Source organism: Rhineura floridana, chromosome 1 (genome assembly GCF_030035675.1).
Source record: "Rhineura floridana isolate rRhiFlo1 chromosome 1, rRhiFlo1.hap2, whole genome shotgun sequence".
In the NCBI taxonomy this organism is placed as follows: domain Eukaryota; kingdom Metazoa; phylum Chordata; class Lepidosauria; order Squamata; family Rhineuridae; genus Rhineura; species Rhineura floridana.
The window spans coordinates 188,971,765-188,999,598 of NC_084480.1; the positions used below are offsets into that span (position 1 = coordinate 188,971,765).

Genomic DNA, 27,834 nt, shown 5'->3' on the forward strand with positions numbered 1-27,834 from the left:
AGCTGCTAAAGCAATAACTGATCCTATACACAATAGTAGTTATTTCTGATCCTTGGGTCAAGGACCGTTGATAGTAAGCTTCACATTTTGAAGGGACACATTAATATGATAGCAGTGGGTTCCTCTTAAATGTTTGTTACTTTAAGCTGTTTTGTCTTTGCAGCTGAAATAACTAGCTGCTGAGAGAGCTGTAAGAGAATTGATAAAGGATGAAAACTAAAAATGGACTCATGGATCTCGCATTGCTCTCATGGAAGATTCCAATGTATATTTTTCATTCTAGATCTAAAAATACAGGTGTCCATAGAGTGCCCACTGCTCTTGTTGACTTTATTGACCTTTGTATCATCAATATTCTATAAACAGGTGTTCCTTTAAATTGGAAACTGAAACCCTGTCCTGACCTGACTCAAATTCTGTCTCAGCAAAGTCCATTGGAAGCAACGGATAGTACAGTAATGAAACTAGCCCAAAAGTGTATTTGTACTGTAGACAGCACATCTGTTATCATTTTAATAAGGATTTTCTGGTTGTCTTCTCAGTTACACCAGGATGGAAAAAATATTCTCCTACTTAAAAGAAAACTCTAGATATGACTCACATGGTAGAACATACTATTTCCAAAGTGATAAATATTCAGGGTATGTTTCATCTGAAGTTTCTTTATCCTTGGTGCCCTCGTTGAAATGGCATCCTAAAATAATGTAAATCCTATATGGAGAATGAGCCAGGGATGTATTGAGTGAGCCACGTTTTACAAAAATCTTTAAAATATATTCTGATTCCAGGCTTTTTTTTTAAAGAAGTTTTGCTAAGAGACTGAAGTGGTGGAAATAAATGCATAGATGGAAGATACATGATCGTGGAGGACAATATGTCATGAAGCAAAGGGAGCAAGAACAGTGGAGAACAAATTGTCCTAGACCTTAACCAGGTATGAAGGTCTACTGTCCATATTGATTCTTCAGGCTTATCAGGAATGCTAAACATATTGTCAGGATTCCTTCCCCTGCAGCTTCATGAAATAGAGACTTGCTTTTCAAAAACACAGCAAGAATACTGACATGCCCAGCAAGATTCTGATGAAACTACCAGAGATTCAGCTGGAAAGCTTGACTTTCCACTCTGCTAAACAGCCATGGCTATGGAGTTTTGTAGAATACATATTCTTAAAATGCCAATAGACTTTTCACCTAAGAATGTCAGCTAACTAAAGAACAAGTCTGAAATGGTTTATGTCACAGTCCTATACCTACTTCTCTGGAAGTACACCCAACTGAACTCAACAGGGCTTACTTCCAAGCAGACATGTACAGGATTCCACTGTTAAAAAACAAATAGCAGAATCTTAACCACATCTACTCAGAAGAAAGTCCTGTTGAATTTAATGGGGCTTATTCCCAGGTAAGTGAGGTTATGATTGCATTCTAATTAACTAAAGCTGTAGTTGATTAATTGGTGAGGCCTGTTTTAAATTTTAATTGGTGGGTTTTGCTTTGTGCTGAAGATGCTGTCTGCAGCAATCTGGATTTTGACACACTATATATAGTATTTAGGACCCGATCTAGTTGTGAATGTAATTTGTTTTAAATTGTTTTTAATAATGTATTTTATATTATTGTGACCCGCCCTGGGACCTACTGGTGAAGTAGTAATAGTAGTAATAGTTAAGGGCATGCTTGTTTCATTTATTTAGATATACTTAAGGCAAGAAAAGTAGGATATACATTATTAAAATAAACTAAAAACTGTGAGTAAAATAATATTATATATATAGGGATTTTTTTAAAAAAGATGTCCTTTTCTTCTAATAGCTTTTGTTTATTAAATAATAAGACACATTACAATTCTTTCAAAATGTTTTTAAGAAAATACCTAATACAGAAGTTTTGATAATGAGCAGGTTTATTAAAATGTATCGATTACTTGACTAAAAGTTAGATTATTAATCAGCTGAGAGTCCTACTTAAAACTCTGTATTGCCACCTGTGTAGGAGTGAACAGGCCTGCTGTGGTACACACACACATCATCTACATATGAAGCATGTTCTCCTCTTCAGAACTATTTTTGCCATACAATTTAATTGACTGTCAGCTTATTTACTGAAATCCATATGTTTAATCAACTAAGTTTTCTTCAAATGGGTACAACCCTACCTTAAACCCATATGCTGTTTTAAACTTACTTGCTTGGTTACTGTAAGTATCAAACTCCTAACCATCTATCCACTCAAGAAACTTCTGTGTTGGTTCAGATAGTGGGGAGATTTGTATTCTTTTTTTCTTTTTAAAGAGCCACATGGAAAAGTGGATTCTTTATTAAAAACTTTAAAACTGCTCCAGGCATGAAGGACAGGAGCACGTTATTCTCACAATGATGGTCCGGATACTATTCCATTAGTGCTTGTGACAGAGTGATGTTGTGGCAGTGCAGTTTTACACTGCTGGAAAGTTGACTTCTCAGAGGTGGTATTCTTTGAAATGCCAGAAAATATCTAAAACTAGTTTGACCAAAGACCCTAGCAGGACTAAAAGAAGGAATGTGTATAACTTGAGCTATGAGGGAGCTACAATATTTCATCTCTAAGTCCATGAAAAGTAATAGCCCTAGTAGTTCATATTTTAAAACCCACCCACCCCCACATTGTCACAGCTGCATGGGACTGTAGCCCAGAGTGTCTACCACATTAATGCTTAATTTCCAGGAGACCCCAAGATTCCCCTCTTTTGATGGAAAGATCAATTGCATAAGAGGGCTTTCAGGAAATCAAGCATTTGTGAGGAAGCCTCCCTGCATACATTGCTTCTTCCTCATGGCTACAGCATTAGGAATGGTCTATGCAGGGATTTTTTAAATCTATGAAATGGGGCAATGCCTGTCCAATGCCTCTGAGTGCTTGCCTTCAGGGCTACCACTTTCAGGATGCTGCTTCCAGCAAAACACCATTGAAATAAAAGGGATTTGCGCAAGAACACAAAATTTTATTTTCCAGAGTTGGTTTCTCATCTTGTAAAGTTGCTGGGACCCTGTTCAAAAGTTGTTGTTTGAGTTTGGAGTGGTTGGTCTTTTGCCTCATGCACTTCATTTTGAGCGGTCTTCAAAGTGTGGAGTCAGGCATTATTTATATACTTGGGTGTATCCTAGAATTATTTGTCAACAGCAGGAAAGACACCCTGCAACCATTTAGCCTCAAAGAGACATCCTTTTCGGTCTACTGATGACTAAAGTGAACATAACAGCATAGAGTTGCCTTGAGGACTGTGATTTCTAAATATATTGTTACTATCTGGTTTTTATTAAGAATTTTCTAACTACTACTTATTTTGGACTAATATCTTGCTTTTTGGAAAGAAGACAGTGGCTTGGCAAAGGAAGATATACCTGATGCCAAAGGCTTGCTGAAATGCAAGATTATTGCCAATTAGTGTGTCTGAGTACCACAACTGTTTGGGTTTTATGAGAAAATGAACCAAGAACTAAACTGATTGTGACTGCAAGGTTATGCATACTTACTCATGAGTAAATAGCATTGGGGTTCTTTTTGCTTGTTATACAAGACTAAATGTTTTAGAACTAGATCCAACATGTGGAACATGGGTTATTGAAAGGTTTTGTTAAGGTTATTCACGTGCTGTATGCTTACAAACTTCAAGAAGTTATCCTGAAAAAACTGGATGTAGCCAAACCTGTGTCTTTTTGCTTCTGCAAAATTGGTTTGATTATACTTGAGTTTAGTCTTTCACATCATCTGCTAGCTGAGCCTTTTCACAGGAGATATTTAACCTGGGACCTTCTGCATGCAAAATATGCGTTCTACTACTGGTTTAACATCAGACTGTATTATTGTGTCAGCAGTCTTTCTCAACCTTTCTTTCTGTAGGTACAGAGATATCCACTTTTCCTGAACTATATATGTTGCAGTAAACCACTTTTGTCTGTTAAACAGTATTCTAAGTAGTAACCAGAACTTGGAAGATTACTTTTTAAAAAATAATAAATTACACTTACAATTACATGGCCCTAAAAAGTAGTAATTACAGTTAGTTGCTCTGAAAGTAACTGATTACTTTACTTTTCCTCAAAAGTTATCACTACAATTACATTTCAGACTTTTTAAAAAAATGCCTACAAGGTGCTGGCTTTGGCTGCTGAACATCTAAGTAGCCTAAAACAACATTAAAAATAAACACGCATATACAGAGGTAGTAAAATAATTCTTTTTATCCATAAGATAGCAATGGTGGTCTCTCTACCGGTAAGGGAGGTGGGGGGGGGAGGCTGAGGCCACTACTCAGATCTTTGCATGTCAAACCAAGTGCAACCCCCCCACTCAGCCAGCCAGCAAAATCTGTCTCACTTAACCACCTCCCAGACTCTGCCCTGCCACCAACTAAGGGACACTCACCCAAGCAAACATTTTCCCCTGAGATGCAAAAAAGTTAAAATACTGTAAATGCAGCACAATAGCCAGACAGGGTGGTGGAGGCCACTTTGTGTCCCAAGTGCAAACACATAGACACACACACGTTGTCATCTTTCTCCTCCACAGTTTTTTTATGTCCATTCTGCTGCTGCCTCCTTCTCCTCCTTTATCCATGTTCTTGCCCTCCAGCTTCTTTTTCCCTCCACTCCATTCTTCACCACGGCCATCCATTTTTTTAAACAATTGTTTTCTCCACTCCACCCCGTCTCACTTTCCACCTCCTCCCTCATCACCTCCTACCGACCCACAGAGCATGAGGGAAGAGCGATGCTGCACAGAAGCCCAGTTTGAGGCACATGATTTTCATCCACAAATCAGAGGAGCAGAAGACTTCTCCTGCTCCCTCCCCCCCAAGTAATGCCCAAAAATAATGCTGCAAACATTACAATTACTCCACAAAAGTAATAAAATTACTCCTAGTTCTATTACAGTCATAATGTAAAGGAATTACCCTCTCGTTCCTCAAAAAAGTAATGAATTACAAGTAATTCGTTACTTGTAATGAATTACTTCCAAGCTCTGGTAGTAACTCAAAGCTCTACTGATTAAGATTCAATTATGTCTTACTAAAGTTGCTAACATACCCCTGTTCCTCCACAGACTTATCAGAATAAGCTGTATAGGTAGCCATGGTAGCTGCTCTAAAGACCGCTGTGCTCCCTGTCCACCCTGGCATGACAAGCATTCAAGGTAAGCACAGCCCTGTTTCCCTTCCCCCAATCTAGAGTAATGCAATACAGGAACTATTGCCATCACTCTGAATTTGCTACATTTGCCTTTGGTGATGGGTAAGACAGAACACCAAACTGAATTGGCTTTTTGGAACTGTGATGTCATCATATTCACAATGTGATCCCTGATTGGCTGGGATCACATTGTGATGAAAAAGAAACAGAAAACAAAAAAAGATTGTAACAAAGCAGCTTCCCAGAGGACAGCAAGTGAGCAAACACAAAAAGGTAAGCCTTTTTTGCAGGAGCTGGATGGAGGAATATTTTGCTCCCTTCCAAGGCCACCTTTTCATGTCTGAGAACACTCTGTGCGATGTTACACAGAATAAAAAAAGTATTTGCCCACTGATATGGCAGCCTCTGATACTCCAGCACCATCTTCTGGATATAGAGGAAGCAGCACATTCTTTTTTAAAACAAAGATTTGACCCAGAACCAGGAAGGAAGAGGAGAGGTTGACCTCTTCTCCTTCAATGTGAAGCAAAAATATGTAGGCCTCCATAGAGATCCATGCCCATCATTTCATGCCCTGCATGTCAGCTTGGAAGGCTGTTATACAACAGCTGTAGGGAACCTTTGGATCTTCAGATATTGCTGAATTACTACTCTCATCAGCCCCTGGAAGCATGGCCAATGGACAGGACTGATGGGGGTTGTAGTTCAGCAACATCTGGAGGGCCAAAGGTTCCTCATAATTGTTATACAAAGAACTGTGCTCATTTTTTACACTTTTTTTTTAAACCCACAATCGGCCTGGATTAGTTACAAGGTGGGTAGAAGAAAAGTGGGCAGAGAAAGGCAGAATCCTTTCTCCTTTTGGTGTTTTTCAACTCAAAATCATCCTTCTGAACACAATTTTTGGCCCACAGGAGAAACCTAAAGGATCTCTGTATATTTGTTCCAGCAAGTGAAAAAAGCAGCTTGATGAAGATGGTTATGAGCTGAAGAACACCAGAGGTGAAGGGGCTAAGTAGGTTTTTTTAAAAAATCCTGATTTGCATGTGATTTTGGCTCGGATAAGGACCAGACCACATGCAGCATTGGAAGACACCCCTGCCCCCTTCTCTAGGACTGGTAGTGAATACCTCTGTTCTTCACAATTAAAATTGCATGTTATTTAAAATGTATAAGCTGACTTTCTATTTAAAAAGTGCATAGGGTGATGTACAACAAAGGGGTTGGATTTGTTAGGTACTAGGGAACATTTTGGGACAAGACAAGCCGGTACAAAAGGGATGGCCTCCCTTAAACCAAGATTGAACCAAACTGCTGGTGTTTAAGGTTAAAAAAGTGGCAGAGCAGTGTTTAAAATGATTGCAGGGGGAAAGCCAACCAGAGGGGGCAATCTATATGTAAATCGACAATTACCAAGAAAATACATGAGAATCATATTTGACTTTAAAAGAGGAAACTTCCCAAAACTGAGGGGATTAGTACAAAGGAAGATGAAAGGCAAAGTCCAGAAGGTCAAATCTCTCCAAAATGCTTGGGAGTTGTTTAAAACCATGATATTCAAAGCTCAGCTAGAATATATACTACAGATTAAGAAAGGTACCACCTGGGCCAAGAGGATGCTTATGTGGCTAATTAGTACAGTAAAAAAAAGATATTAGAGGCAAGAAAGATTCCTTTAGAAAGTAGAAGTCTTGTCCAAATGAAGAGAACCAAAAGGGAACCCAAACTTTGGCAAAAGAAATGCATGCAGCCAATAAGGGATGCTAAAAAAAGGATTTGAGGAGCATGTTGCTAAAACCATAAATATGCATTAAGAGCTGGAGGTGCTTTGACTTTTGAATGGCAAGGGAGTCAAAGATGTGCTAAAGAAGGATAAGGAGATCACAGAGTAGCTGAATGGATTTTTTTTTCTTGTTAACTAGTTCATAAATGATCTTGAGTTGGGAATAAGCACTGAAGTAGCCAAGTTTGCTGATGACACCAAATTGTTCAGGGAAGTAAAACAAAAACGGATTGTGAAGAGTTTCAAAAGGCTCTATCCAAACTGGGTGAATGGGCACTAAAATGTCAAAATCAATTCAAAGTAAGCAAGTGTAAAGTAAACATTGGGGCAAAACATCTAAATTCGCATATACATTTATAAGGCCTGAACTGGCAGTAACTGACCAGGAATGAGGCCTTGAGATCGTAGTGGATAGCTTAAGATGTCAACCCAGTGTGTGTACAGCAGTTGTGAAAAACTAGAATTAATTAGGAAAGGGAGTGAAAGTAAATCTGCCAATATCATATTCCTATAATACAAATCTACGGTGTGATTGTACTTGGAACAGTGTGTACAGTTCTGGTTGCCTCAGTTAAAAAAGGATATTGTGGAGCTGGAAAAGGTTGAGAAAAGGGCAACCAAAATGATCCAGGGGATGGAGCAACTCCCCTCTGAGGAAATGTTATAACATTTGGGGCTTGTTAGTAAGATTGTGCATCCACTCCAAATTCTGGATCTGGAACTGGGCTGGCTTGGGCTGATCCAGGAGTTGTCCAGAGTGGGCTGAAGCAGCCCCAGATCATCCCAGGTCAGGCCCACCCAGAGCAATCCGGGGCTGTCAAAGGGTGATGGTTAGGGTTGCCACATTCCAGTTCCACAAATCCGGGCAGGCTAATTTGCATATTATGCAAATTATTTGCATATTGTGCAGATTATTTGCATATTAGTATTTGGATTGTCCAGTTGTTTTGTTTTTGTGCCTAGGAATTACCACCAAAAACTGGAGAAAGATGTGAGAAATCTTTTTTTAAAAAAACAACATTTTCAGCCTTAAATGCCTAGACTCTAGTTTCCAACACTATGGAATGTTGATTGATTGATTAAGAGGATTTATATCCTGCCCTTCTGCTGTTAAAAACATAGCTCAGGACAGCTTACAAATATAATAAAAACAATAAAAATGCACAATCAATATAAAAACATAATAAAAACACAAAATAGCAACAAACACAAAGTAAGTCAGGACAGCAGTACGGTTAACCATTACATATACGATATATTTCAGAGATGTGGTGGGTGGAGAAAAACAAGCCAAAATGTCAGGAAAAGGTGTATTTCACGCCGCATGCTCAGTTCTAAATACTGTTGCAGCAAGTTTTACAAGTTTCTCCAGTAGTCCACTGGTGCAGGCACTCAGACATTCAAAGTATCTGTATGTTTCTTAGGTTTTATAAAAGCAGAGCTTTGCTTAACTCAAAATTTCTTTTCCCTTTGATCAACCACATCTACACAAACTCAAAATGACACTGGGCCTGGAAGCATACAACAACCCCACACATACCTTGCTAATTAGATTACCAATGCAAGGATGTCTGTCTTATCGACTACTCTCCTGCTCCTCCCCCCCACCGGGCATCATGAAAGACCCAGTCCTGGGCTCAGAAAAAAAATAAATATCTGGTCCTCTTCAAAGTACTCATAAGCCTCTTGTTTTAATTAAAATAATAATGATAAGTTCTTGCTCTTATCACTAATGGGAGTTAATTATCTTGTATATGCTGCTGTTGCTTCTATGGCTGTAGTGGAGTGAGGTTAAAGATAAGTGAAATGCAAATAGGGAAAAAAACACAGAAGGCAGTAACACTTTCCTAAATGTAATACCATACCAACCACAACAAGATTCCTATGAGTAAGGCAGAAAACTAAGCATCTCACAACCAGTCAGGATTCCGAACCAAAAACCAAAAATATGATAAATGAAGAAATATTTATATAAGCATGACTATCAAATATATTTATTATTTACACAAACTGTAAAGATATTTATAGTGCAATCCTAGGTTTATTTATTCAGAAGCAAGTCCCAGTGTATTCAGTGGGGCTTACTCAAACAGGGACAGAACTGCAACCTCAAGTGATAAGCAACTTCATTCACACAACCCAAAATTCCGAATCATGCCACTTTACGCTGTTTTGCAACTGTTTATACTTGTTTTTATGGTTATTGGATTTTAAATGGCTTTATTTCTTGTTGTGAGCTGCCTTGGTTTCCAACCCTACCTCACAGGGTTGTTGGAAACAGTCCCCCCACACACACACACAGAGCAGATGTATAAATACATACACCCCATATAATAGTTTATTGTAAAACCAGTTGGTCATTGCAGAAAAATCAGTATTCATTTTTTAAAAATCAGTATTAGTTTCCTACAGAATAAAAACTGTAATACCTAAGTAAGCCCTGCCTACTTGCTTTAAAATAGGACTGGAGGGGGAGGGACAGAAAGAGTTAGAACACAAACACAATTCTTTTTTACATTCACTCCAAAGTCCCATTGATTTCCAGCACATTCATAACCATGTCTACTCAAAAGTAAGTCCTATTGAATTCAATGGGGTTTACTCTGGGCATATGGGATTAGCATTGCTTTTACAAAAGCAAGTATTGGGAAGGTTTTCAAAACACTGCCCAGGATCTGACTCCTGCACACAAGAGGAAAAAAAACTGAAATGTATATACAGTAGGGCCCCGCTCATACAGCGGGTTACGTTCCGGACCCCCGCTGTAAAGCAAAAACCGCTGTAAGGCAGATCCCATTGACTTACATTGACCAAAATGGTGCCCGGCAGCAAAAAACCGCCGTAAAAGCGGAACAAGCGCTGTAAAGCGGGGCCTTTCTACAATTCACAACTGCTGTATTAGCGGAACGCTGTAAAGCGGGCCCTACTGTACTTACCCAATTTATGAGATTTTCAGATAAACGGGGGGGAAACCACCATTTTCTGGCATTGCAATGAGGTTTTCTAGACACTGCCTCAGGTCAACCAAATGCAACCCTGGCTTCACTGATTGGCTGCAATCCTGAATGGGCGGGGTTAAAGCTACGAAGTGCTATACAGTACTGTTTAAAGAAAGATTTAACAGTCAGGGGGGCGGCTGACGTTTTTATGTATATCTCGAGAACCGGACCACCTAGAAACTTAATTTTTTTAAAATTAAAGCTGAGAATCCGGGCCACCTAAGAGGCTAAACGGGTGCCGGGTGGCATGCAAAGAATCCGGGTAAAACCTGGCTAACTGGGCAATATGGCAATCCTAGTGGTGGTGGTCAGGCGGGGCAGGGGAGAAGGAGATAATGCAGACAGAGACTCTTGCCTGCATCTTCTCCATTTCCCCCTCCTCCTCACCATGGCTGCATGTTTAACTAGAGTTTAAAACCCTGATTAAACATGTGGCCAGGAGGGGAGAGAAGGAGAGAATGTAGATGAGAGTCTCTGCCTGTATCATCTCCTTCTTTCCCCACCTCTCCCCACTGCCAGCCACATGTTTCATTAAGGTTTAAACCCTAATTAAACATAAGGGCTGTGCAAGGGTTGGGGCTGGGTTGGACCCAGATCAACTTAGTCCAGAATGGGGCTGATCAGGATAGCCAAATTGTGCCCCAAACCTTACACTTACTTTTTAATTTAGAGAAAAGAATCGAATATAACTTTATTGTGTATAGCCAAAGGCCTCAACAATATAAACAAACAATTATTCAGTGGACTTTTCTCATACATTTTTATTAAAATAAAACAAGATTTTATAAAATTTTATAAAACTCATCAAATCTGCTTTTAAAAAGCTTGTTATTACCATCCATTAAAAGGTTGGGCACTTAGGTCTTAAAGATAATTTTTTTATAATACATCATAATTCTTGATATGGCGAGCCCACAGATTCTTGGCTGCCACTGTGAAGTGGGCTGCCGAATATAAATATAATAAATAAATATTTATAAGCTAAAGTTCCACTACCACTTCTTGGGGCATTCGGTCCAAAAACATCCAGATATGTGACACATTCCCCCCCCCCGGGTCCAAATACAAGGGGCAATGCAGTAGGTAATGAGTTATATCTTCAATCTGGTTGCACCCAAAAATACATTTCCATTCTGTTACTGAGGTATCTCCCATTGAGATATGCAGAGGGCATCTGCTGAAACCTGAATTCTGTAAATGCCCTGCAGAGCTGTTTAGAGAAAAGGAAAGTAACCTGATAGAGATGTATAAAATTATGCATAATTTTTTCTCCCTCTCTCATAATACTACAACTTGGGGACGTCCAATGAAACTGAATGTTGGAAGAGTCAGGGCAGGCAAAAGAAAGTACTTGTTGATGCAGCATATAGTTAAACAATGGCATTTGCTCCCACAAGAGGTATTGATTAGGGTTGCCAGGCCAGAAGCATCCCAAGCCCTGAGATTTCAGGGGCAGGTCCTTGTGATGTCACAGGGTGGGCTCTAGTGATCTCATTAAGCATGATACATTAAGCATCAACCACAATTGGTTGGCTCATACAGTTCAAAGAAAAACATTTCTCTGATTGGAAATTAAAAAGAAATCTTAGCTAAAAGATGGTGTTCCCAGGTCCAGATGGTGGTTTAGGAGGACGCGGTAGTTGGAGCTCTGCAGCCAAGCTCTCTACCTTTTACCATTTTACCGTTTACCGTCTATTTTTAACATCTATTTTAACAACTATTTTCATTTATTTTATCACCTCCTGTATTTTGGGGCTGAGTAACTTTCACCCGTTAATTAATGAAGCTTGCTTACCTCCGGGCGTTGTGGGTGAGTGGTTATGGTGGTGGAGGCAAGAGGCAAGAAGCGACTGGTGGCGCTGTGAAAGAACGGCTTGGCGGTGGTGAGAGCGCCGCAGAGGAGTGCCTGGCGGCGGTGAGAGTGCCGCGGGGAAGCGCCCGACGAGAACGATGCCAAGAGAGTGCCGTGAAGGAGCGACTCGCTGGGGGTGACAGCGCCGCAGAGGAGCGTCCGACGGCAGTGAGAGCGCCACGAGGGAGCGTTGGGAAGGAGCGACTTGGTGGTGGTGCGAAGAGCCCAGCGGAGTCTGGCGGTGGTGAGAGCGCCGCGAAGGAATGCCCAGTGACGGTGGTGGTGACGAAGGAGGACTTTGAGGGAGCGACCGGCGACAGGAGAGAACGCCTGCAGGAGTGGCTCATTGGTGGCGAGAGAACTGGGCCTGGGGAGATCGGGGGAGTGCCGGTTTGGCAGCGGCTAAGAGGTTCCGTGGTGGATGGTTGGAAGTCGGATGTGGCCTGTTTCCCTGCTTTGGTGTGGAGATTTGGCCTAGTAGAGACGTTTGGACGCCGCGGAGCACGGCTGAAGTATTTTGGGCCAGTAGACGGCCCGAGTGTTTTCTATTGCTGGGCCGCTGTGGCGTCGGCATTCCTGAAGTGTCTGTGGTGCTGCTACTTGCCTACCCCTTTGGCTTGTACTTAGGGAAAGGGAAAGACCTAGCTCTGAACTGCCTGGAAGAACTGGAGGAAGGTGCTAATGCTGGTTGTTACTGTTGTTGTTGTGTGGCTGTATTTTAATCTGTTGATTGTTGTTGTTGCTGTTGTGTGAATGAGATTGTGTGGATGTCTGTGTGTTTTAGTGTTTTTGTATTTAGGTGTTTGCTGTATTTAGTATTATTTTAAGATGTGCCTGGGAGATCATACTTTGTGTCCAACAGGTAGGCTTTCGGGGGCCCCAATTAATGTAGTGACGGGTAATGGGAGGTACGGTGTTGGGAGGAGAGCATGCCAGGTAAGGGGAACTCGTCCCAGACAAGTTGTGTCTGTGTCTTGTTCCGGCTCCCCTCATATCCACAGGACTGTTGGTTGTGCTGTCAGTCAGCTCTTGGATCTCCAGGTGCTGCTTGTAAATGCCAGGTCGGTCCATAATAAGACCCCCCTTGTCCATGATTTGATTATGGAAAAGGGTGCCGACCTGGCGTGTATTACCGAGACCTGGGTGGGTGAGCAGGGAGGAGTTGCTCTCTCCCAGCTGTGCCCACCTGGGTATTCCGTGCAGCACTGTGGTAGATCTGAAGGCCGGGGAGGTGGGGTTGCCGTGGTCTATAGGAGTTCTTTCTCCCTCACCAAGCACCATGTCCAGACGGCGACTGGTCTTGAGTGTCTTCATCTTGTGTTGGGCCGAGGAGACAGACTGGGAATACTGTTGGTGTACCGCCCACCTTGCTGCCCAACAGCTTCCCTAGCTGAGCTGACAGAGATAGTCTCGGGGGTGCTGTTGAGGTCCCCCAGACTTATAGTACTGGGGGACTTCAACATCCATGCCGAGGCTGTCTTATCTGGGGCGGCTCAGGACTTCATGGCCTCCATGACAACCATGGGGCTGTCTCAAATTGTTACTGGCCCAACGCATGTATCAGGCCATACTCTTGATTTGATCTTCGCCACTGGTCATGGAGATGGTGATCTGATGGTGGGGTATTTTTCATCTACTCCATTGTCATGGAGAGATCACCGCTTGCTGAGTTTTAGACTCACAACAGCCTTTTCCCTCTGCAAAGATGGGGGACCTATTAAGTTGGTCTGCCCCCGGAGGCTTATGGATTCTGTAGATTTCCAGAGGACCCTGGGAGATTTTCCGGCTGATAGTACTGGCGCTCCTGTCGAAGCCCTGGTCAATCTGTGGAATACGGAGATGGCCCGGGCCATTGACACGATCGCTCCCGCGCGCCCTCTTCGTTGTAGAACTCATACAGCTCCGTGGTATACCCCGGAGCTGAGAGTGATGAAGCAAGACAGAAGGAGGCTAGAGTGCAGGTGGAGACAAACTCCTGACGGATGCAATTATGCTTTGGTAAGTGCTTCCACTAAGTTGTATATAAAAGTGGTTAGGGCGGCGAAGAAGTCTTATTTTGTTACCACCATTAGGACATCTCTTTGCCGCCCAGCGGAGCTTTTTAGGGTGGTATGAGGGCTTTTACATTCTGGCCCTCATGATGCCAAGGAAACATCTGAAGCCCGCTGCAACGAAATTGCGAAGCACTTCCAAAATAAGATCGCATGCATCCGTAGGGACTTAGACTCTGATGTTATGACAGATGAATCCATAGAAGCGTCCAGAACACGGTCTTGTCCTTCATTATTGGATGAGTTTCAGTTGGTGCAGCTCGAGGAAGTGGACAAGGTGCTTGGAATGGTGCGGGCGACCACGTCTGCTCTGGATCCTTGCCCATCCTGGCTGGTGAAGGCAGGTAGGGCTAAAACCACTGGCTGGGCCAAGGAAGTGATAAATGCCTCCTTGAGAGAGGGAGTAGTCCCTGGTAGTCTCAAGGAGGCAGTAATAAGACCTCTTTTAAAGAAACCTTCTTTGGACCCAGACGACTTGAACAACTATAGACCAGTGGCGAATGTCCCTTTTTTGGGCAAGGTTCTGGAGCGGGTGGTCGCTGGCCAGCTCCAGGCGCTCTTGGATGAAACCGATTATCTGGATCCGTTTCAATCCGGTTTTAGGTCCGGTTTTGGCACCGCAACAGCCTTGGTTGCCCTGTATGATGACCTTTGTCGGGAGAGGGACAGGGGGAGTGTGACTCTGTTGATTCTCCTTGATCTCTCAGCGGCGTATGATACCATCGACCATGGTATCCTTCTGGGGAGACTCGCGGAGTTGGGAGTTGGGGGCACTGCTTGGCAGTGGCTCCGCTCCTACTTAGCGGATCGTCGCCAGAAGGTAGTGCTTGGGGAACACTGCTCGACGCCCTGGACTCTCCATTGTGGAGTCCCTCAGGGGTCGGTTTTGTCCCCCATGCTCTTTAACATCTACATGCAGCCTTTGGGTGCGGTCATCAGGAGTTTTGGAGTGCGTTGCCATCAGTATGCTGATGACACGCAGCTCTACTTCTTTTCATCTTCTTCAGGTGAGGCTGTTGATGTGTTAAACCGTTGCCTGACCGCGATAATGGACTGGATGAGAGCTAATAAACTGAAACTCAATCCAGACAAGACTGAGGCATTGTTGGTGAGTTCTTTCCCTGCCCAGATAGTGGATGTTCATCCTTTTCTAGATGGGGTTACACTCCCCTTGAAGGAACAGGTTCGTAGTTTGGGGGTCCTCTTTGATCCTTCCCTGTCCCTCGAGGCTCAAGTGGCCTTGGTGGCACGGAATGCGTTTTATCATCTTCGGTTGGTAGCCCAACTACGCCCCTATCTGGACAGTGATGACCTTGCCTCAGTTGTTCATGCTCTGGTAACTTCTAGACTGGATTACTGTAATGCGCTCTACGTAGGGCTGCCCTTGAAGACAGTTTGGAAACTTCAGCTAGTGCAAAACGCAGCAGCTAGGATGTTGACTAGGACCAACCGGTCTGCGCATATAACACCTGTCCTAGCTCGTTTGCACTGGCTACCTATCTGTTTCCGAGCCAGATTCAAGGTGCTGGTTTTGACCTATAAAGCCCTACATGGTGTGGGACCGCAATACTTTGTGGAACGCCTCTCCTGCTACGAACCTACCCGTGCGCTTCGTTCAGCATTTAAGGCCCTCCTCCGGGTGCCAACTCATCAAGAAGCCCGGAGGACTGCTACTAGATCTAGGGCCTTTTCTGTTGTGGCCCCCGAATTGTGGAATAGCCTACCTGAAGAGATACGCCTGGCGCCTACCGTACTTTCTTTTAGGCGCCAGGTTAAGACCTGGTTATACTCCCAGGCATTCTAATTTTAATTCTAATCCTAATCTTAATTTTAATTTTAATTTTATTTAATTCTGTCTATATTTGTTGCATTTTGCTGATTGTGTTTATTCTGTTGTCTGATATTATTGTAATATTTGTATTTTAACTTTTTGTACACCGCCCAGAGAGCTGAATAGCTAAGGGCGGTTTATAAATGAAATAAAATAAATAAATAAATAATGGGATAATTCCTTCTCACCTGCTTTGGAAGCCTGGATAGGGAACATTTAATCTAGCCTGTTTGCTTCTGGCAAGAAGGGTTTAAGTACCCTCAGGCCAGGCCAGTCACCAGAAAGCCGTTATAGGAAGAAGGGAGCCTAGTGTTGTGAAGATGTTAGATGGGAGCACTCAGGAGCAAAGATAATGTCCCTTGAAAGCTGCAATTCTAAAAACACTTCCTAAGGGAGTAAGCCCCATAAAACTCAATAGGACTGACTGCCTGACTGACTTATTTATATGGTTTGGATTGTGCTGTTGGTAAAGCTTGTCTAGGGCTCCTCTGCAAAGATATCCATATCCAAGCAGGGTTGGTAACCCCTTGCCAGGGATGCCCTGCCCTTTTTAACATGGCTGCTTCAAACTTCTTTACAGATTTGACCCTTCACTTCAGAAGGAAGTTTGAGGAATGAGTAAGAGTAAGAAGATTCTCTACCCTTGCTTGGGGACAACAGCAATTGCAGCCACACTTCCCAGTATGTGAATTCTCTTTAACGCTATTAGGCAAGAAACAAACCATCATACAACCAACAAGGAGCATCATCAGTGGGTTTAAGGGGGGTGAGTGGAGCACATGGAACCACAGTTGTTGCTTCTATGGATGTAAGGGAGTGAGGTTAAAGGTAAATGAAATGCAAACAGAAAAAGAAAACACAGTGATGATTTCCTAAATGCAATATCATACCAACCACAAGATTCCTGTGAGTAAGGCAGAAAACTCAGCATCCCACAACCAGTCAGGATTCCTAACCAAAAACCAGAACTAAAAAAATCCTGGCAGCCAGTCAGCCAAAGTCACAGAAATTCCCATGCAGCACAACTTGACCCGGGAACTACAGTTAGTGCAGAATGCTGTGGCACGAATGCTGACATGAATGATACCCTATCAGCACATAATACCTCTGGTCTGAAATCTGCACTGGTTGCTGATTTCCTACCAGACCAAGTTCAAGGTGTGCTTTCCATTTTACAGATGCCACATAATATTTGTTCTGCTCTTGTAGGAAATTGATCTTTTAGTGTAGCACAGCCTTTCCCAACTAGTGGGCCACCAGATGTTGTTGGAACATGTGATGATCCTGTATTAGTGTAAATAGGGTAAGTGCTGTTTGTTTAGAAGATACATGGTAAGTGGAGTGAAAGAGGAGGGGGAGTGAATGGGCAGTAGAATGCTGGATGATTGGCTGAGTGTTTAAAATGGCTGACAGTATAAAAAGGAAGAATGACAGGTAAATCTGGGGGGATGTGAGGTGGATGTGGTGTGTGGACGTTGGTGGACTTGAGAGGGTTGTTTTGGTGGGTTTTGAGAGGAGAGGGTGGAGTTTGGATTAATACTAAGACCAGTACCTCAGGAATAGATGTAACCATATGCTTAAGTGCCTTTTAAAGAAATCTTGTTATCTTTGTTATTTAATAAATATATTTGGTTTACCAAAGGCCTGATCCTTGGCTGGGGTTTCACAGACCAGAAGGGAGGGTAAGGTAAATACCAAGGCTGAAGGGAAACAAATGGTGGCAGCGGTGAAGAGAATAACACCACAAGCAGTCTGAGTAAATCAAAGGGATTGGTACAGCTTTAGCACTCAGTCACAGAGGTAACCAGATAGAGAGACTCAGGCAGAGTCTCTGGGACTACTGGTTATAGGACGTGACTGGTGGTGCTGCCTAGCAGGGGGATCTGTTGAGATCTGTGCTAGAGCGGGGAGAGAAACCATATAAAAGGACAGTCCGGACTGGTGGAGTCCCTGGTGGTGCCTAGAGACAGGCAGTAACCACGAGCGGGTAGGAACCTGACAGGGAGAGCCAGGGAAGGGTGTCACATGTGGTGGCAGTAGCGGTGGGATACGAACAACAGAGAATCCAGATACGAACCAAAGAGAGTCCCAAAGACACGTGGTGACAAAGGAGACTACATCACAGGTGTTGGCTGTAGCAGTGAGATACGAATACTAGAGAATCCCTACCAGTGGTGTGGCAAACAGAAATAACACAACAAGATTACTTGTGAGAGTGTCTGGCAAAGAGTGTGTGGCAAAGAGTGAGTGAACTCAAACACCATGGCTGAATATATAAAAATGAAAAGAGAGGAGCTGGTGGAGAAGTGCATAACATTCAATTTACCTCACGAGGGTAAAGGGGTAGATGAATTGAGGGTAGCACTTATAGGATTTGCAACTGCCCAGCAAAAACAACCTGTCAGGGAAGAGACCCCAGAAGGATATTTAAGCAATCCCACTTATATAGAGTACTTGAGAGAGAAGTTAAGATGGGAGGCTGAGGAAAAAGACAAGCAGAGGGAGTTGGAAGCTGAGAGATTGCGGATGGAAACTGAGAGAATGAGAGTGGATGCGGAATTACAGGCAGAAAAGTTAAAATTTGAAAGAGAATTTTCATTCTGATGAGACAAGGAAAGACAGAGATGGAGAAAAAATAAAAATTACTCCAAAGGACTTTGCTGTCTATGAGCCTGGTCAAGATCCTCAAATTTATCTCACAACCTTTGAAAAGGCAGCTCAGTTGTGGGGGCTACCTGAAGATAAATACATGCAGTATTTATCAAACCTGATCAAAGGGGAATTGGCAGAGGTATACCAATATTTCCCCTCAGACAGGCCCGTCACCTATGCTGAGTTTAAAGAGGCAGTCTACAAAAGATTCAGACTGGGACCTGACTATTTTAGAAAGTTATTCCGAAACTGTCAGATCCAAGCAGGGAGGTCTTTTGTTGAACTGGGAGCAAAGCTGATGGATATATTTGGAAAGTGGATGAGTAGTGCCAAAGCTCAATCAGTGGAAGAGGTGAAAAGCCTCATGATACTGGATCAATTATACCATCAGTTACCACCAGAAATAAGGCTCCTGGTCAAAGACCGTTCCCCTACATCGGTGCAGGAGGCCGCAGAGATGGCGGATCACTTCGCCTCCAATAGAACTGGCTGGGTGGGGAAAACATCAAGAGAGTTTAAACCCAGACCATATAATGCTGGCAGAAGGGATGTGGTACCACAACGAGTGAGTCCTCCAATAAAATCTGAAGGGCACAGGACACCCCAGAGTGGATCTGTGTACCCTAAAAGTGAGGAGAAATTATGCTACAAATGTGGTAGACCGGGGCACCTACGTTTTCAATGTGAGGTTGCCAACCCCATTAGTAATCCTGCTCAGACAAGGGCAGTGAAAACAGAGCCCAAGGCTTTAGAAACAGCGAAAAAGGTTCAGTTTTGCCAGATAAACTGGACAGAAGTAACAGACCTTGATTCAAGTCTGAGAGAGGAAGTGAGTGTACAAGGGGCAAATTATTGGGCATTGCTTGACACTGGTGCCGCTCAGACGTTACTGAGGCCAGATTTAATAAAATCTGAAGAAATATTCCCTCAGGAAACGGTGAATATCCAAGGAGTGAGGGGTCAACCAGAAAGCTTGCTTGTGGCCCTAGTGAAAATGGCGTGGAGAGGCCGAGAGGGCAGATATAAAGTAGGCATTAATGCCCAACAACAAGAACCAGTGATACTGGGAAGAGATGTTATGGGAGCCCAAGGGAAAATATATGTGGTGACCAGACAGCAACTTGGCAGAGAAAAAGAAGCCATGTTAAGGGGGGTTGAAGGAAACAGGGTGGAATCTGTTTCCGAGCCTCAGGTCCCCATAGCAACCCTTGGTAGGCCTGTTGAAGGAGACAAACTGTATCAGCTGGTCTCTGGGGAAGAGACAGAGCATTTCAGAGAAGAACTAAATAAGGATACCAGTTTGAATCAAATAAAGGAGCAAGCCCTGACCCAACAGATTCCTTTCACTGACAAACTGAGGAATCAAGTTGTGTGTGAGAATGGGATTTTATATAGACTGTGGATGCCTGCTGAGAGAAAGGATGAATGTGAACCAGTGAAGCAATTGATAGTACCTAGCAAATACAGAACCAGATTGCTAGAGGTAGCCCACAATGTCCCATGTGCAGGACATCTGGGAATAAAAAAGACCAAGAGGAGATTGGCTGCACACTATTATTGGCCAAACATCTCCAAAGATGTAAAACAACATTGTCTATCTTGTGGTATATGCCAAAAGGTGGGAAAAAGTGGAGTAAGGACTAAGGCACCCTTAAAGCCCCTTCCTATAATTGGACAACCCTTTTATAGAGTGGGAATAGATTTGGTGGGCCCTTTTTCCAGACCCACAAGGCATGGCAAGAAATATCTAGTGGTGGTGGTGGATTTTGCCACCAGGTACCCAGACGCAGAAGCACTAAGATCTGTAGAAGCCCCTGTAGTGACAGAGGCTTTATTAAAAATCTTTATGAGGCTGGGTTTCCCTCATGAAGTGCTGACGGATCAAGGCAGTGTATTCATGGGAGAAGGGATGCAATGTATGTGGAAATGTTGTGGTCTAAAACATCTAAAGACCACTACTTACCATCCCGCCACTAATGGGTTAACAGAGAGATTCAATGGAGTTTTGAAGGGCACGATAAGAAGCTATGTTCAAGATCACCCACAAGACTGGGATGAACGTTTGGGATGCTTCTTATTTGCATACAGAGAAGTCCCTCAAGAGTCAACAGGCTTCTCACCCTTTGAACTAATGTTCACTAGAAAAGTGAGGGGACCTTTGGAACTATTAAAAAATTCATGGGAAGGAACCCTGGGAGAGTACAAAACATCTGTAGTAGATTTTGTATTGGAATTCAGCAATAAATTAACATCAATGATGGAGGTGGTGAAAAAGAATTTGAGTCAAGCACAGCAGAAGCAAAGTTACTGGTATGACAGAACAGCCAGGGAACATGTGTATGATGTGGGAGATATGGTTATGGCGTTCATACCCAGGAAACATGACAAATTACAGGCTAACTGGGAAGGACCATATACCATCAGAGAAAGGCTTGACACAGTGACGTATGTAATCACCACAGACTAATTAAACAAAAGCAAAGTGGTTCATGTAAATATGTTGAAGCCTTACCATACCAGGGATGCACAGGTGTTGCAAGTTACCTTATTCCCTGAGGGAAGTGGGCCTGAACTTCCAGATTTGGTACAGGAAAGCAAAGATAAAGGAGGGGTAGATCAATTGGAATGGTCAGAAGAGATCCTGAGAGTTTTGAAAAACTATGGGAATCTCTTTGGCAATAAACCTGGCCGAACCAGTATAGCCAGACATTCCATTGATACTGGAGAGCATGCCCCAGTCAGATCTGTACCGTGCTGTGTGAATGGGAAAGTTGTGAGTGAAGTAATCTATGTAGGACATAAGGTGGGGAGTGGGAAAATCACCCCCTTATGGAGCAAGGTAGAGGCAGTGCAATCGTGGCCTATCCCCTTGCATGAATTGACCAAGAAGAAGTGTTCTGAGCGTGTGGTATGGACGGATGAATGTCAGAAGGCTTTTGATCTGCTGAAGCAAACCTTGTGCCAAGGACCCATATTAATAGCACCAGACTATGAGCAACCATTCATCGTGGCTACAGATGCGTCGGACCTCGTGCTGGGAGTCGTCTTGCTGCAGGAGAGAGAAGGCACCAGACATCCAGTGGCGTATCTGAGTCGCAAGCTGACGCCGAGGGAGAAAAACTATTCGTTGGTCCAAAAGGAGTGCCTAGCGGTCATGTGGGGACTGAATAAGTTGCGCCCATACGTGTGGGGACGAAGATTCACAGTAACTACGGATCATCGGGCCTTGTTATGGTTGCAGACTATGAAGAACCATAACACTATGCTGCAGAGGTGGTCCTGGGCCCTACAGGACTATCAAGTGGACTTCCAGTTCATAAAAGGCAAGGACAATGTACTGGCCGATGGACTTTCCAGGCAAGTGGCTGGGACTGCAGTGACATGACCAGACGGAGGAACAAAGAAAGACATTTTCCCCATAGAGACTTGTTTATATTGTTAACGCAACGTATAAATCCTGGAACAGGAATAATACTCTGCCGTTGTTTTAAGGGGGGGGAAATGTGATGATCCTGTATTAGTGTAAATAGGGTAAGTGCTGTTTGTTTAGAAGATACATGGTAAGTGGAGTGAAAGAGGAGGGGGAGTGAATGGGCAGTAGAATGCTGGATGATTGGCTGAGTGTTTAAAATGGCTGACAGTATAAAAAGGAAGAATAACAGGTAAATCTGGGGGGATGTGGTGTGTGGACGTTGGTGGACTTGAGAGGGTTGTTTTGGTGGGTTTTGAGAGGAGAGGGTGGAGTTTGGATTAATACTAAGACCAAGCAGAGTCTCTGGGACTACTGGTTATAGGATGTGACTGGTGGTGCTGCCTAGCAGGGGGATCTGTTGAGATCTGTGCTAGAGCGGGGAGAGAAACCATATAAAAGGACAGTCCGGACTGGTGGAGTCCCTGGTGGTGCCTAGAGACAGGCAGTAACCACGAGCGGGTAGGAACCTGACAGGGAGAGCCAGGGAAGGGCGTCACAGACCACAACTCCCATCAGCCTCAGCCAGCATTGCCAATGGTCAGGAAAGATGGGAATTGCGGTCCAACAACATCTGGTAGCCCACTAGCTGGGAAAGGCTGGGGTAGCAGCACCTACGCTTTGGAATTCCCTGCTTATTGACATTAGGTAGACACCTTCATTGTACTCTTTTCAGCACCTGCTAAAACATTTTTGTTTAGGCAATCCTACCCAGTGTCCTGCCTAGAGCGCGAGACACAAGATGGAGGCGAGGCTGCAATTAATTCTTGCTTTATTAGAGTGATGGTTACATCAAAAGCAGTGCGCTTCATAAACCTGTCTATGCTAACTCACTACTGACTCTGCCTGAGCTACCTAGGCATGCTCTGCAGCGTGTGGAGTAAGTTGACTCAGCACCCCAATCAGGGGGGTGCTGCCTTAAATAGGAAATGTCTTCGCTCGTAATCTCTGACTCCTCCAAAATACCACCTTCTGACTGTCCCGCTTCTCACGTCGTCTTGCGCGGGGCGAGGGGGATGATCCTCTGGCTGCACATCTGACAGCACAGGCTCGCTAGGTGCCGAATTGATCTCAGGGGGCGGGAAGCAGGTTGGTGGGGAAGCGTTTGAAGTGCCAGGCAGGGAATCCTGGGGGGGGGGTGCAGTTGGCATGCACACGCGAGGTGGCTTCCCAATGGCTTTGTTGGAGTGCTTGCAGACGGAGCGGGATCTGTGTCGAAGGGATGGCTGTCCATGGGAACTTGTGGGCTGTCGGCATCTGTTCCCTTAAACAATTAATTAAATTCCACTTTGAACTCCCAATAAACTGGCCCAAGGATGAACTTGAATGGTTAACTTTTAAGCAGCCCTGCCTTCCGTATCTAAATGTTTTCTTTCTTGAGGACCCCAAAAACTCTTCAGGGATTATATTCAAAATAATTATGTTTTGTTTTATGTTTTATTTCATTCTAAATTATAACAACAGTAGCCACTGACAATTGTCAAAGTATGTGAACATCAGCCTTTCTGTGTTTGAATGCTGACCATTGGCTGCCAGCAAAGTTGCCCTTTTCCAGATTTCTCTGCAAAAGGAAACATGTTCTGATTTCAATTACAATGGCATAGTAAGTATCCTGGCGTTGTGAATTTTCTCTGGCACTGGTGTTTCAGATACAAATGGTAAGCTATTAATCTGACAGAGAAACTTCTCTTTTAGTCAGCCTCGGAGCCAAGAATGAACAGAAAAGTTCAGATTAGTAGCTTTTGCCAAATTTGCTTCTACATACACTCACTTCTGGGGTACAGGAAGAACAAAGCTACAATACTAGCTAAATTATCCACAGCAAGCCAAATCCATTTCTTCTGTTGAAGGTTTATCAAATATAGAGTATGTGTACAATCCAGCAAAGATGTAAAAATTGCAACAGAACACTGGTGGATATTTCCCAGAGCTTGGAAAAGTTACTTTTTTGAACTACAACTCCCATCAGCCCAATCCACCTTAAGCTAGGGCTGGGGAAGCTGGGGGTTTCCAGATATTGGACTATAGCTTCCATCATCCCTTACCATTGATCATGCTGACTTGACATGCTGGCAATCCCATGGTGGGAACTGGAGTCCAGCAGAACCTGAAGGGCCACAGGTTCCCTGCCCTTGACTTAAACTGTGGACTCCAAAGCAATTCCTTGCTTTAGTTACAGTTTTACCTGTTTGTATTCTTTGCTTCTGCTGAGTAATGGAGCCATAGCGCACCAGGATTTCAATGAAAAGTTGTTTCTCACCCACCCCACCCCTGCTGCCCTGGGTTTGACTACTATAAGCTACTGTAGACTGCTCAGGCCACTCCACTGAGAATGCCAATTTTCATTTTCTAGCCAAGACCATTCATGACATACGATACAGAGCAACAGGGGCCCACAAGTGAGGTGGAAATGAGGTAGCAGCATCCAAAACCAACAAAACAATGTTGAAATCTGGGACCTGTGTGTTAGGTTGGTCAGTAATTGAAAAGGAAATTAAATTGCTTAACAATATCCTTTGAAACCTCGAGGCACCTTGCTTGGGCTTTTCCTGTTTTGTGTATCTTAAGCCTAATGAAAACTTGTTGAATATATCCCGAGACATGAAATCTTCCCCACAATTTGCATGCCTTGTAAGATCAGCTGATGTGAAAAGACTCTGAGCAGGGCTCTGTTTTTGCATTGTTTTAAGTCTTACGTAAACCTAGAGGAGGCCCAGAAAGGGCAGACTCTGCTCAGTTTCAGAGGCTGTCCTTCATTTTTTTTTTCCTGCTTGGGGTAATGCAGATGAGAAATCCATCTCTAATTAAAAGCAAACAAAAATTTGTAGCTCCCCCCCCCTTACATTCTTTGCATACATTTGAGCACAGTATATTGGTTTCTTTGAACTCTACCAAACTTTATTCAGAGACACTCAGCTGAGGAGGAACATTGGGACATTAATGAGAACTAGCATTTAATTTCTCCTCCATGGAAAACAAAATGTTATGCTAAATTTTAACGACCAGAGCGTGAGAAACAAAAAACAAAGCTTTTTGCTTTTCCAAGAACCCATTTTTCCTGTAAGTTCTTTTAGTAGAAGCTCAGTTGGCTATGTTATGACCCAGTCTCAAGATGGTCCCTTTTTTGGCACGCTGGGTGGGATGTGTTCTGTATGGCTGCATGAACATATTTGCATATATGTAGCATTGTTTTAGGGTGGGGTGGGAACCCTCCGATCCTGCAGCTCCAGGAGGAGGAAGCACATATTGATAGGAAGCACAGGGAAAATACTGTCAGACCTTTTGAGCGGATGAGATTGTATAATGCAAGTGATGAAGCTTAGCTGTTAATAGGTTCATTTTCATTTATGGGTACTCTCATAGGCAGGGATAGTTTGTTCTGTCCATGGTAGTTCATGTGACCTGTGCCAGAGTAACAAGTCATGCCTTACATTGGCTGTTCTTTCAGGAACCCCAGTCCACATTGTCTTGTCTGCTCCAGAATACCTGTGTGTCTGCTGCAGAAGCTGCAATCATTCCAGAATATTCTCTAGCACATTTTTACCCTGCTCTGCAGACAAAAAAGGCTCCCAGAGTAGTTTACTAAAGTCAATAGTAAGACAGTCCCTGCCCTCAGACAAAAAAATCACACACACACACACAATTGAGGAGGGGGGAGGAGAGAAGCAACCTCAGCCACTAGTTCTTAGTTACAAGATGACAAACATGCGCACACCCCAGAGAAGATGGATTTGCTACCATGACTGCTTGCAGTTCAGAAAGAGGCCTTGGTAGGTCTCCAAGAAATAGTCTTGGGTCCCAGCTTTGTAGGCAGTGACAGTAATATAGCCAGATAGTTTTGATCTTATGGGGTGGGCCTCAGCCTTCTGGGGCCTTGCTGGAATCTACCACTGTCTTGTTACTCCCCCTGTGGCAGGAAAGGCTCAGGAGCCCCCAAATGATGTACTGGTGAAAGGAGCAAGTGGTGAAGGGGGGACATGATAGAGGTGTATAAGATTATGCATGGTGTAGAGAAAGTGGAGAGATTTTTTTCTTCTCTCATAATACTCAAAGTCAGGGCTATCCAATGAAGGATAGATAATAGAAAGTACTTCTTCACATAGTGTATACTTAAACTATGGAATTCTCTCCCACAAGACTGGTCATGGGGTAGGGGTAGGGGAGCTGTGGGTGCCACTGAAGACCTCTGGGGATGCATGTGTACCCATGGGTGCTATGTTGGTGACCCATGCTCTGACAGATACTGGTTAGGGAGTGGGAGGAGGTCCCGAGTGCCATAGCACTGGATTCTCACAAAGAGCAAAACTAGACCTCTGTATGTCCCCCAGCAATAGCTGCAAGACCAGCAGTTTTTCTTTCACATATGGTGGGAGGGGAGGGGAGGAGAGGGGAGCCCTCATTCCTGATTGGCTCTCTCCTTCCATTGAGAAATATTTCCTTAACAAAGTAAGATGAGTAGTCGCTGTGCCAGGGCCATCAAGATAATTTCAGGCAGGTGGTTGTGCCTGTTTCATTAATCCTCTCCTGAGCAAACCTTAGACTTTCAATCAAGAACCACAGAGCTGTGAGGGATCCCTCAAGTGTCATCTAGATTACCCCCCCCAATCTTAGAGCAATGCTTTCATGTAATTTTGGGGCCATAGAAAATGTTTTGGCATGGCTATCACCATTATTATTTTCTGCTTGGGTCAAGTAGCATACAGCCCTTTGTTATTGGGGGTCTCAGCTTTTTTTAAGGCTGCAGCAGGATGAAAAGCCTATGGGTTGTAATGCAGAATCATCTGTCATGATGAGTAAGAGAAAGACTCTTCTGACTGATGGAGATATGGCTGGGAAGGTGATGCAACCGAGCCTTGAGAAACCACTGCTAGAGGAGGCTGAATGGAATCACTGTTAGCAGCTTTGTATAATTCATTTCATCTGCAAAATAAATAAAGCTTATTTTACATTTTTCCATGCTGTCTCCTTTTTGATTTATTTTCACCTCTGCCTCACAATAGGTGGAGCATCCTGTAGTTCAAGGGAGTATCCTCGATTTCTCAGGAAGGATCTTTTAGTTGCTTAGCTGAATGTGTACATTCTCATTTTCCCATGGTGTAGCTCATTTTAGAGCAGAGTGCTTCTTTAGGTCTCCTACTGAGAGAGATGCATTGAACTTTGCCGTGATGAAAAGATGATTAATGAATCTCTAAAACGGCATGCAACACACTATGTACTGGGGGAGGGGAGGGTGGAACTGCACAGTAAAATGTGACACTCAAGATCTGTAGTCAAATGGCGTGTGAAATTGTTAACAAATTGCCTTCATTAAGCTTTTTAAATTGGGTGTTTTCTCCAGGATGTCAGCCCTGCATCAGTGTGTGTAGGTTCCTGCTAGACAGAGCTTCTTTGAAAGGTAGTTGTCTCATAATATAGCTAGCCACTCTGGTGAGGAAAAGCAAATAAAGTTGTAAATGAAAGCATTAAGGATAACAATGTAATTTTTTTCCTTACAAATTTCCCCCCAACTCTCAACTTGAGAGGTTTCTTCAAGTTTGTGAAAAATATAACTGTATGTGTTTTTTAATAGTGTGTGTGTATACACTTTCTAACCCAAATGATTTCAATCAGGTCTGATTCATGTACGTTTCCCCCCTTTAAAAAATATTTGTTTATTGATTTTAGCAATCGTACAGCCAAATATAAAACCAACAGGAAAACAAACAAACACAGATCTCATGTCAATTTTTTTTTAACAAACAGGGAGGGTGTAAGTGACTGGAGTTCCCCATTAGGATTTGCCTTGGCTAAGTACCATGTCAAACAGTCTCCAAAAACGCACATGAGAAGTTGGCAACTTCTTACTCTCAACCCTTTATGAATAAAGGAAAGGAAAAGAAACCACACTGTCTCAAAAGTCCCTGATGTAGAATGGGTCCAGATATGGCTATAACAATTGTCTTCCAAGGACGTCTTCCAGACTTGGGCAATTATTGTCCTCGCTGCTGCCACAACAAGGGTAATTCTTTGTATCGGCCGCGTTTGCCT

The 27,834-nt window shown here is 43.4% G+C and overlaps 1 long non-coding RNA gene across 3 annotated transcripts in view; it reads left to right on the forward strand.

Annotated features, from left to right (window-relative positions):
* The first annotated feature begins 807 nt into the window (after nucleotides 1-807).
* Nucleotides 808-27,834, forward strand: part of LOC133366453 (uncharacterized) — a 31,655-nt gene continuing 4,628 nt past the window's right edge. The window contains exons 1-3 of one of the 3 annotated variants that reach the window (XR_009758406.1): nucleotides 808-934; nucleotides 5,085-5,174; nucleotides 6,085-6,330. This is a non-coding gene — a long non-coding RNA (uncharacterized LOC133366453). Of the gene's footprint in view, nucleotides 935-1,613; nucleotides 1,751-5,084; nucleotides 5,175-6,084; nucleotides 6,331-27,834 lie in introns of those variants that run through there. The other 2 variants (XR_009758404.1, XR_009758405.1) reach the window with 2 other exon arrangements.